At 32.1% G+C, this 12935-nt stretch overlaps 1 long non-coding RNA gene across 1 annotated transcript; it reads right to left on the minus strand.

Moving 5' to 3' along the window:
- Window positions 1-29: 29 nt before the first annotated feature.
- LOC111614758 lies at window positions 30-12308 on the minus strand. Its single transcript, XR_002754985.1, has 5 exons — window positions 12014-12308; window positions 11842-11931; window positions 11524-11650; window positions 206-274; window positions 30-123 (listed from the first exon to the last, which is right to left on the minus strand). It is a non-coding gene; the product is annotated as an uncharacterized LOC111614758 (long non-coding RNA).
- Between the last annotated feature and the right edge of the window lie 627 nt (window positions 12309-12935).

The following is a 12935-nucleotide window of genomic DNA, read 5'->3' on the forward strand; positions in this document are numbered from 1 at the left end:
AATTAATTTCTATGTCTGTTTGATTAAACTTACTTTTATAATAAACATCTTATTGAAAATAAAGAACTTGTTACAACTCATTCCGTCCTTTGTACTTTTCTGAATTTGAAGCATGTTCAAGATCTACATTAAATTTCAATTGTTAATCACATGTGCTGTACAATACTTCAATATAATTAACTTAAACTTGTAAATGTAATCTAACCTTTAATTCTGAATTCGAATCGATCACTTGAAAGTAGAGTGATATCAACAAATTCCACATCTTGGATAACTACACAAACAATAAACTTTTATCAATATTTCATTTATTTAAACATATGACAGTACTAAATTATAGAAATATTAATACTTACTTCTACAGATAAAGGAACAAAAACTGAAATAAAAAAAATAAGAAGAAAAAATAACGAAACAAAAACAATACAACAGACGAATACAATATAAGTGGGACCATCCATAAAAAGAATTGCGTATAAACAGGGAATGGCTTCACATATAATAGCCAGTATTATTTCCATATTAATTGCCCCAATCATGCGATCAACAATTTTAATTAAATTATATAACATTATTCCTTTCTGGTGGATAATAATGACATCTTTGGTTGATTTTAATTTTCTTTCGTGTGTCTCAGTTGAAAAAGAACGTTTAACATGCGTAATAACGAGAATTATTGTGTATTCAACATATGCGAATATTACTATAATTCCTAACATATATCCAAGAAAAATAGCAAAATAACAGCAACAAAATATATCAAAATCGTTCCATATCTGTTTTTTCCTATATCTGAAATACATATATGCATTTATGAAAATAAAATAAAAATTAATGTAGCTGAACAGGCAATAGAATATGGCTTTTTTATGATATTTTGGATCGTCCATTTTTAAGTCAGATGATAAACGAGCAAACAATTTAAGTATATTTAAGAATTTGTGGAAATTGTCAATGAAGTTTGGAGAATTAACAAGATATAAGAAAACTGATATCGAAATATTCATGCACATAACGATTAAATTCAGAATTGTTGATATATTTTGAGGGAATGAAATTTCACAATAGTGGATTTCGTTCTCTGATTTTTTCGCCATTGCCAGTATAGTTTGATACAAAAATGAATTTAACGCAACGTATATTATAAATCGATAATATACTTTAAATTTGTTTTCTGATGAATTTCTCGTGATATTAATTCCGAAAAATTGAGTCAGGTTTAAAATTGCATAAAAATAGTCACCAAAAATATCTCTTAATTCTTCTCGTATCATTTTAAAGTATGTGATAATCTCGAAAATAACTGCTGTACTGTATCTATTCATTACTTGCACGAAAACAATTTATGTAATAATATTCCATCAAAACTGGTATGCTTTATATTTTATATTATGGGTATAAGTGAGTAAACAATCCATTAACTTGAAGGACATTATAATAATAAATTATCCATTGCTTAGTTTACCTAGACCTAATTTTAAAAATTAGGCTTTTAAGCTAATTTAAGCTTAGTTTAGCTAATTAAGCTAGTTGTCGATATACAACTACCTGCCATATATCTTCATACAGCTGTTACATAAAATCAGGGTTGGCAAATTTATGTTTTTTTTTTTTGAAATATAACAATAAGACACGTGTCATTTAGAAACCTTTGTTTTTTTTGTTTTAAAACAGTTTTATATTACGTTATAAAGTACTGTTTTAAAACAATGTTTTAAATTAAAATAAAAATGCTTTATTACATATTTCATGCCTGTCAAATGAAAGAATAACAATCCCTTTCAGCTATATTTATCAAATAAAAGCCTTTTTTGGTTATTTTCATTTTTTCATACAGTTTTTCTGTAAAAGCACGTTGTTTGGAGGTATTTATTCCGGCAATTATTTCGTCTGTCAGATTCGCTTTTACGTGGAAATCATTATTTAATATAAAAAATCAATAGATTAAAACTTTCCGAGCGGAAATTAATTAGGCCTTGGAAACTCTTAGTGATAAAAGTCGGCATGTCACGTGCTTTTCTGACCCATGGCAGTGAGACAAATTTCTCATTCCCACGTTTACGTTTATTTCACAAGTCAGAAAAAGTTTATTTACTAAATTTATGTAATAAAGCATTTTTATTTATATTTAAAACATTGTNAGGCTGATTATGATTTTGCCATACAGCATTGCTGAGCTTTCCATGCATTGCAGTGTGGCAAATGAAAAAGATATTATGTATGATAAGAAAAAGTAAGACAGAGCTAGGAAATAAATCACAACCAGAAAAAATATTGTCCTTAATAATTCTAGTGAATGTCAATAAACTGATAGCAACTGTCATGAGTACACTATACGGTTTTTTGCGTTTTTGCGCGAAATCGAACATATTTTTAGACCCACTTTCATACAGTTATCATTTTATGCAGGGTTGGCATAATTTTTAAAAAATGTTTTAAAACAGTTATTAAAACATGTTTTAAAACACAGGCATCGGATTTAAAACAAATGTTTTAAAACATTTAAAACACGGTTTTTCTTTGGAAATAAGACACTGGGATCTAGTATAATAGGAAAAAAAGAAGAAAAACTTCAGTGTAAGACTCAAGAATGTACAGAATGTTTTATTTAATATAAAATACAGTTTTTTTTAAATGTTTCTTTATGAAATGGCATTTTTAAGATTTGCATGTACGAAACCAAAACATGATTGACAGCAGTGGCTTCTTCACTTTGAACAATTTCTTATTTTCAGAAATGTGCAACGTTCAGTAGTGTTTGTTTAGATGCTTGAAAACTTTAACAAGCTTTGCTGCCTTTTCCTGTCCAAGTCGATTTTTAAGTTTTGAATGAACAAGTCTATAAGTAGAGAAAATTCTCTCAATTTCCGCTGAATAAGCCACTGCTGTGTGCAGCTGTGTAACTAATTTCAAAAGACGTTCATCAATTCTGTCATGTAGTGACTGCCACCATGTAAGAGGAGTGATATTAGTTAGCACAGACTCTGCAAACATGTATTGCAGAAATGGGCTAGTTTTTGCCAAGTATTTTAAAAATGAAGGCATAGCATCTGGATAGTGAGTGTGGCACACAGTTAGTGCAGTATCTTTCATACTGTCTGTGAGCTTTGCACCCTGGTATCTTGGGTCCATAAGATTTGCTAAAAAGTGATAGTCTGTGATAGCCATATCAAATCTATCTTTGGCTGTTTGTGTGACTCCAGTGATCCCAAGTTGTTGCAAGTCATTTTGAACACTATAAAACTAATAATATCATTTGACGTATAAAATTAATGAATTTAATGAACACAATTTTAAAATTAGATTGATTTCAAAAACAATTCTGGCTAATGTAACTTACCCAAACCATAATTCAATTCCTTCACTGATTGTGCAGTCATTTCTCTACATTTTGTCTAATGCAACAGCAACGATCAATAAACGTGTCAGCAAATCTCCAGCAACACGCTTAATTTCAAGGTTTTGGCTAGAATATCCTTGTGAATTACGAGCCTGTTTTCATCGCAAACCTGTTAACATAAAAGTTGTAACGGTTGTCAAGATTAAACACTTCATACTTATCATTCAATACTCATTGAGTACATGAATAGAGTTAACTAGCATTAGAGTAAACAGTCAGTTTACGAAACAAAATAATCATATGTTTCATCTCATTATTATTACTCTAACTATATTATTACTATTGTGAGATCAGCCGGGGGTACACTAATTCGTTAGTACCACTTAATCGGCCTATTCCGTGAGAATAGTTCTCCGAGTTTCGAATCGTAAGATCCGATCGTAAAAAAAGTTTACATAGGAGAGCGTATTTTAAAATGATCTGAACGAGAAGTTCAGATGTTCGTCAGGATTCCTTGACACCAGTTAATCAAACTTATTATACGCGGATTAACACGCGTTTGCGATCTGATTCGGAATAAATTGAGGAGACATTCTTATAAAATAAAACAAGAGTAAATTTAATAAATCTCAAACAAACGAATACACAAAATTCGATTACAATCATTTAGCGACAAGCTAGAGGCTACGACCTTTTCTATGCTAATGCGCGATCGAGAGAGAGAGCTCACAAAATGATTCTAAACATACGACCTGTTAGTTGTCGTCGTCTTCGTTTCTGTAGGTAGAGGACACCTTGTAGATAGGGTTCATATTACTTTCATACGGGAGATCAATTCGTGCACACAATATAAAAATATCACTTCTTCTAAGTGTAGACTCGGGACTTCGTCTATCGGACTCCGTTTTGGGCGTTGGCCATCAGGAGGAAAACTGCGTGGAGTTTAGATGCTTCGGATCTGTCGAAGAACTCCCCGAATTCTGACTAATCTCTCCTTTTATTTTAAAATTTTCGTCCAATCATCGTCCAGTAGTTCTTTCGTGAGAACCGACGAAAGGGGGACGAATGAGGGGTAACCATTTCCCATCTGAGCGAGATTTTTAACGGATAAGGGAAAAACAGAGGATGTACGGACTTCCTTTAACGGAAGTAGCATCTGTTATCTATCTTTTCCCACGACTAAAACACCAATTTTTCCCCAAAAACGAAGTAATATTTTTTGTCAATATTTAAGCATATTTAATAAAAATTATTAAATGAGGCCTAGGGCCCTCAGGTTTTCACACTATATTACTATAAGTAATCACATTTCAACGCAACTAGTATATGCTTTATGAATTAGTGACTTTCCCCACAGTACAAAATAAGAATTGATCATTTATCAATACAGAAGTGTATCATAAACCAACCGCTCAACCTTTGTATATACCTGCAACATCATGTGACCCATCACAGTATAAGATGGCAGCATTCAAAACACTAATCAAAAGAGCATATTCACATTCCTCGTCACAATCAGCTTTCAATTCTGAAATGTGACGCATAGAGCACATAGCTAAACAACATGGCTATCACAACGTCTTATGCAAGATAAACAACAAGGTACTACAACAACAATCCAACAACACCTCTCATTCCAATGATTCCCTGGTTAAGTACATACCAATCACGTACAACCCGGCACTTAAGGCCATATACAACCAGATAGCCAAGAAAAAGAATGTCCGCTTGGAATTTAGGAGGTGCGCCACAATATTCGATTGGCTTAGGAACGGAAAAGACGCTCCAGACAGCAACAGACTTCCGGGAGTATACTCTGTGCCCATCATCGATCATAGAGACAACAGCGAAGTATTCTACATCGGGTCCACTAAACGCAACTTAGTAACTAGAATCAAAGAACACAAAGCGGACACCCTACATCATAGAAACAACACCGCCTTAGCGGTATACTCCTCCGACCCAGAAATAGAGCCGCTATTCCCTCTAGCCAGAATTATTCACACCACAGTCCGCACAGAATACCTCAGATGGCTAGAGGCCATATACATTTTCCTTAACACCCTCAGGAATAAGCACTGCATTAACTTCAAACAAGAAATGAAGATATCAACAGCATGGAAGGTCTTCCTCAATAAAATTCTAAAGTAACAACATACGGATAATGCGCAAGTCTACAATGACGCCATCACAACGTGATGTGGTCACAATGTGGTCACACAATGTGGTACAATGTGGTAACACGTGACAACGTTCCAAAAAAATTTTCCAAAACAACGATTAATTCTGGAAATTCGAATTCATATAGGAAATTCCATAGCGCCTGAAGAAGAACCACATTAGGTTCGAAAACGTTTGCAAAGTCCTCTGTATTGGAGAAGAAGAACGCCGGTTACAGGCAGTGAAGTTGGGTAATTTATCTATTCCGGTGTTAAAATTTCTGTAAAGTTTACAAAATAAGAAAGTAAAAACAACTTAAAGTAATGATAGGACCTTCGTTAGGATAGACCAGTTCTGAATGTATGACTCTAAGCTGTTCCAAAGTGCATCCTGTGGTAATATTAATTTTTTTCCACCTGCCTCTTTGTATTTGGCTTTCGGAAAATAATGATTCTGGAAGTATACAATTGTGAGGTCAGCCGATTAGGGTGAGGTTTTTCGACAACCGAGCGGTTCCTTCTGTCGTGTGGGCGCAGAATGACTTTCTGAGACAGGTTTACCATCTTTAACCCGTTTATTATATTACAAAAGATTCTTAATACGTTCTTCAAATTTTCAACATAACACAGCTCGGGGAGCAAATTAAAAGTTCCTTCAAGGGTCCGACTTTCTCCGTTTGGTCCTTCGATGTCGTACGTTGAGATCGACGGCCCCGGGGCGTGCGGCACAGCTTCGGCGAAAGTCTCTGGTGAAAGGCAAATCTGTGCAAATCAAGACGTCACGGGAAAACGAATTTTCGGGAGAACGATTTATTTTCTTTTTTTATAGCTAAAGTATTTATCGACAATTGATTTCATATTTGGGTGTTTTATTGTAGTTTTTCTCGTACTCGAATCTGTATGTATATGTATTCGTGGCTTATGTCAAGGAAAATAACATTCTCCATTCTATACCATACTTTCCATTGAAAATCGGGTCATCAATGATGAAATTGATGTTGAAAAAAGGGAATATAGAAGGATTTTTAAAAACTAAAGCGAAATACATTTTATTGGCAGAATTTTCTTGTATTTCTCAGCTTTGAGTCTATTTTGTAATTTAAGGTATAAATATATATTAAGATGTTAGATGCATATAAAAATATATAGCCTATATTTTTAAGTTATATGCATGAGGTATAGTATTTAGTAGACATATTTAGTATTTTACAATAATATAGGCCTAATTGTTAGACCTATGCCATTATTATATATGTTGCAGTCAAAACCAGTTTTTAGTTAGGATGCGTTTTAACTAGTTGAAACTAGTTTATACTGGATGTTTTTGTTATAACTGGAATTTACCGCTAGTCAAAAATAAATTTGAGTTAAAACTAGTTTTAACTAGACAACAGAGGCGGCCTTAGGGGGTGGCGAGCAGGGCAATCGCCCGGGGCCTCGCTCTTGCAGGGGCCTCGCGCAACAACCCGAGTAGAAAAAAGTTGATATTTAAAACTTTTTATTTTATCCTTAGCTATTAGTTATAACAATAAAATAAATTTGATTAATTCATAGTACAGTATATATTATTATTAATAAGTGCCTAAATAAAATTTCTCATTTAGATTTATTCAATCTCACATTCGTATAAAAGGTAAGATTAACGATATCAAAATTAATTTATTTATTTATCAGTGAATAATAATATTTTTTGTAATTTGACTGTAAAACATATTTGAAAAATTTATTACTATTTGAATCCTGTTCCTCGCGCTTAGAAAACTCACTTGAACGGGCGGTTTTGTTACTTTCGTGATTCATGGTGTTTACGATTTATGCTCGGGGTATCCCCGTGTTTCATTTCGTTTGTCAATTCTTGTCACCTGACGCTTATTTTGCTAGCAGCTGTATGCGCTACATAATCGTTTGTATGGCACATATCTTTCAGTGGGTAAATAAACATTAAATGATATTAAGTTTTAGTGAATCTTACATTATTAACAGTACTTATGGTAAAGAGTGAATTGTTAAAAAAAACTGTGTAAAACTGCTTGTAAATTATTTCTGAATTAGTTTTATGTGCGAAACAGAATTTATGAAATGAGTTCGCTTGATCGTGATGCCGGTAGAAAATTTGAGTCGGAGTTCAAAAATGAAACGAGCTATCAAAAGAAAGCGGGTAGAAGAAAATCTACGTGGGTCTTTATATAAATAAATAAAAAGTGATGGTCAAGAAACCTCTAGAAACCCTTCATTGACTGAAAGTGACACATTACTGCACTGTAACCCTAACCCAGCTGAAATTATTCTTTCAACATCGTCATGGGTGCCGCTGCCACCTAGTAATAATAGCGAGGATAATGAGTCAACATCACTTTGTCTCTTACACCACCGCCACCGTCAACCCTATCCAGCCAAGAATACGTATCTGAGTCTATGTCTACATTCATGACTGGCAGAATTGAAAATCTGAATCCTCAAAATGACCCAGGTTTGTGGCCATTAACAATTACTGATGTAGACCAAACTGAGATTGTATTAAAAAGTCCAATCCGGGTTAAAGTTGATTTTTTCCCTGTAAATGATAATGGACGGCGATTCAGCGAATATCATTACAGTAAAATATTAGCTAATGGTGAAAAACTTGACAAGTGCTGGATGATTTATTCACAAAGGATGCCGTTTACTGCTTTCCGTGTCGAACGTTCGGACTAGAAAACACAAGAATTGGATCCAATGAAGGAGTGTGTGATTGGAAACACTTGGGTGATTACCTAAAGTCTCACGAATCTAGCTGACTGCGCAAAGATTGTATGTTGAAATGGTTAATTTTTAAATTCCGTGTATATCTTTTAAGGCATTTATGTACCTTAGTTTATTATCATTGATAATTTGTCGTCGTAGACCGGATGGCCGAGCGGTCAAGATGCCACCCTACCGCTGTGGAGGACCCAGGAACGAATCCGGATGGGTTAAGAAATCCCTAGGGAATTTTCGGGGGGGGGTCCGTTCGGATATGTCGGGTCTAGTCCCTCACCACCCTGTCGCCCGATTGTGTGCCTTGCCGAACTCTAATTGGCTTGCTATACTCTTATAGCAGGACTATTAGGGTTTTCCCTCTTAATGGCCACAGAGTGGAAAGAGTAAAAAAAATAATAATTTGTCGTCTTTATGTTTGTTAACTTTTATAAATCTTCTAATGTAATACTTTAAAACTCTAAATTTATTCATTTATAACTTTTGCATTTCTTGTCAATCATCAGAAATACCTACTTCCAATTCATATACTTTGCACAAAGGAGAAGGGCCTCACAAAGATCTGTCGCCCGGAGCCTCGCAATGGTTAAGGCCGCCGCTGCTAGACAAAACCGGTTTTTACAAAATGGTTTAGGAAAAACTATTTCGACCGAGGTCAAAGTTCATTCAGCTAACACGTCATAACGCTTACAGTCTCTAATTACAATAGTGGCCAGTCAAGAAGACCTAGAAGCTGCAACTAGTAGCGAGGTTGAGGCCGAAGTTTTAAACGTGAAAACGTGTACGTCGGACGTTCAGCGCCGCTTTCCTGTCAGCCTAGAAGTTTGATAATAGTGTTTGGAATGTCGAACATGATTCCACTGACTATCCAAACACCATTGTCAAACTTCTAGGCTCACGGGAAAGTGGCGCTGAACGTCCAACGTACAAGTTTTCGTGTTTAAAACGTCGGCCTCAACCTCGCTAATACCAGCTAGTGACGTAGATCCAGAATCTGTAGCTAATGCGAATCGACAGACCCAAATAATAGCAGCCAGAGAAAAAGCTCATTTAAATTTGGAATAACAGGCCCAGAGAATGAAATTGGCTTTGGATTCAATACACGCTCCTGTAGAAATCAGTGATAATATAATTATACCAATCCCTGATGTCAACAGAGCAAAAGCAGATCTCCGTAATATTATGGAGTGATTCTTCAAAAGGATGAACAAGGTTTGCATAAATTTGGAACAAAATTTGGGATAGACTACACAATTGTGTCACTGTTTAATGTATCTAACTATGCAGTTAATTCGTTAATATTTTGAAGTCTAATTATTATGAAAAAAATTGTTTCCTTTTTTGGCACAATTTACTATAATTATTATTAATTAAAGATTCAATTTAAAATAAGTATAAACCTATTTGAAAACTTAAATGTACTTGATCAGGTCAGAATTCGACATGTCCAAAGAAAAATTCTTGCTACTAGAAGAAGTGCCAGAGACAAATGTATCTTTAAGAACTGCTGCCAGGAGAGCAGCCTTAGGAACAGGCCAAGGATTTGTTCACTGTTCGTGTAAGAAGGCATGTATATCAAAGATGTGCTTTTGTAAGAAAAAAGGCAACTTGTGTAACTCAAAATGCCATGATAGTTTGCCTTGCAATAACAAGTAATATAGACTTAATTTTTATATTTATGTTCCTCTATTGAATGATTATTTTTGTATGACTTTAATTAATACTGTATTAATGATGTTGTTTTAGAGTTAATATTGCCGACATGGCTCTGTGATTTTCTTTTAAAATGTTCCTATGGTGTGTAATTAATTTCGTATCGCTTTAATTAATTTTAATAACACAGATGTATGACCAATATTTTCAATAAATATTGTATTAAATAATACAAATATTTTAATCCCAATTATGACTTTATTTATTTTCCCCAAACATATTTATGTAGCTAAAATTAGTTTGAACTAATGTTCAAAGTTAAAACTAGTTTTATCTAAAATCTAAACATGCACAGCAGTAAATTCTATTTATAACTAAAAAATTGTAAATGTAACAAAGACATCCAGTATAAACTAGTTTCAACTTGTTAAAATGCGTCCTAACTAAAAACTGGTTTTGACTGCAACATATATATTTCGTTAAACTTTGAATGTAAATTTAAACGAAATTTGCAAATGAGTTTGTGTAAATTAAATATTAATTTGTTCCACCTACGAATGGTGCATTTTTTGACGTCAAGTTAAACAGATCAATATTTTATTTGCCTGATAATACTTTAAAATAACGCGCGAGATTTATTTAGAAATAAAAAAGAATTATTAATTCATCAAATTTTCCCTAAATGTGTTAAGCTGTTTAATAAAGCAATTACATTATCAAACTTTTAATTATAATTTATTGAAACATGAATTAGATCCGGAACAAATTAACTGTTAAACATAACGTTACTTTTACAANATAAAAAAGAATTATTAATTCATCAAATTTTCCCTAAATGTGTTAAGCTGTTTAATAAAGCAATTACATTATCAAACTTTTAATTATAATTTATTGAAACATGAATTAGATCCGGAACAAATTAACTGTTAAACATAACGTTACTTTTACAATTGTACAAATATTTTAATACAGATTTTTGTTCGAAAACCAATAATAATAATAATTTAGCAGCTCCTTACAATAGTTTACACAACAATTTCATAAGGCTATTACGTATGATTTCTAGAACAACACAAAGTCTGTTTGCATCAATGTTTAATAAATAATTTTAACATCACGATATTTTTTTCTTCATATATATAAATTTATTAAAAGATCAGTTATACGTTTTTAAAAAACCATTTCTAGTTAACGTACAAATAAAAGCACATACCGGAAAACAGAAAACTGCCTTGCTAACGAAGAAGACAGACCAGACAGTAAATTGTCGTATACAAATCAACTAATTTTAACATTAAACGTCATTAAATACAGTAAATAATTATTAAAAGTATTTATTCGATTCAAATGTATGTTATTCTTTTCATTATTGCGTTTTGTTATTTAGGGCAGGTAACCAATTGTCTTCGTACTTTCCACTTACTTGTAAATAAATTAACAGACAATAGACCTTGTTGAAAATTCATAACAAAATATGTTTATTTTTAACTGTATTTTGTTTTGGCTTTTCACTAAAATCTCTTTTCTGTTCAAAAACTTCATCAATAGAATAAATCCAATTAATTAACGATGTCCAAATAGACAATATATACACAGAAATGTAAAACAGTATGGACATAAAGATAAAAAGAGTACCTTTAAATTTTTATATTTATCTTGTGATATTTGTGTTTAAGCTTGAAGGATCCGAGTTGAAATGACTTCTGTAACTATAACTAAGTTGGGTGAATACCATTATCTGGATAATGACGTAGTTTATTAGCTGAAATGTAACAGCAAAATATTATAAATTACGAATATAAATAAATAAGACAATTATTAATTTCTTAAAACATTTAAAACAATAAAATTTGTTCATTTTAATGAATGAAATAAACAATTTCATTTTATCCATAGTTCAAAAAGTATTCGATTTTTTAAAATTAATTTCTATTTCTGTTTGATTAAACTTACTTTTATAATAAACATCTTATTGAAAATAAAGAACTTGTTACAACTCATTCCGTCCTTTGTACTTTTCTGAATTTGAAGCATGTTCAAGATCTACATTAAATTTCAATTGTTAATCACATGTACTGTACGGTACTTCAATATCATTAACTTAAATTAGTAAACGTAATCTAACCTTTAATTCTGAATTCGAATCGATCACTTGAAAGTAGAGTGATATCAACAAATTCCACATCTTGGATAACTACACAAACAATAAACTTTTATCAATATTTCATGTATTTAAACATATAACAGTACTAAATTATAGAAATATTAATACTTACTTCTACAGATAAAGGAACAAACAATAAAATAAAGAAAACAAGAACAAAAAATAACGAAACAAAAACAATACAACAGACGAATACAATATAAGTGGGACAATCCATAAAAAGAATTGCGTATAAACAGGGAATGGCTTCACATATAATAGCTAGTATTATTTCCATATTAATTGCTCCAATCATGCGATCAACAATTTTAATTAAATTATATAACATTATTCCTTTCTGGTGGATAATAATGACATCTTTGATTGATTTTAAATTTTTTTCGTGTGTTTCAGTTGAAAAAGAACGTTTAGCTTGCATAAGAACGCGAATTATTGTGTATCCAAGATATGCTGCTATTACTATAAATCCTAATATATATCCAAGAAGAACAGCAAAATAACAGTAACAAAATATATCAGAATCGTTCCATATCTGTTTTTTCCTGTATCTTAAATACATATATGTATTTATTAAAATAAAATAAAAATTAATGTAACTGAACAAGCAATAGAATATGGCTTTTTTATGATATTTTGGATCGTCCATTTTTAAGTCAGATGATAAACGAGCAAACGATTTAAGTATAATTAAGAATTTATTTAAATTGTCAGCGAAGGTTGGAGAATTAAGAAGATATAAGAAAACTAATATCGAAATAATCATGCACATAACGATTAAATTCAGAATGTTTGATATATTTTGAGGGAATGAAATTTCACAATAATAGATTTCGTTTTCTGATTTTTTCACCACTGCCAGTATAGTTTGATACAAAAATGAATT

This window comes from Centruroides sculpturatus, unplaced genomic scaffold, assembly GCF_000671375.1.
Source record: "Centruroides sculpturatus isolate CEXI.00-Female unplaced genomic scaffold, Cexi_2.0 scaffold2097, whole genome shotgun sequence".
Classification (NCBI taxonomy): Eukaryota; Metazoa; Arthropoda; class Arachnida; order Scorpiones; family Buthidae; genus Centruroides; species Centruroides sculpturatus.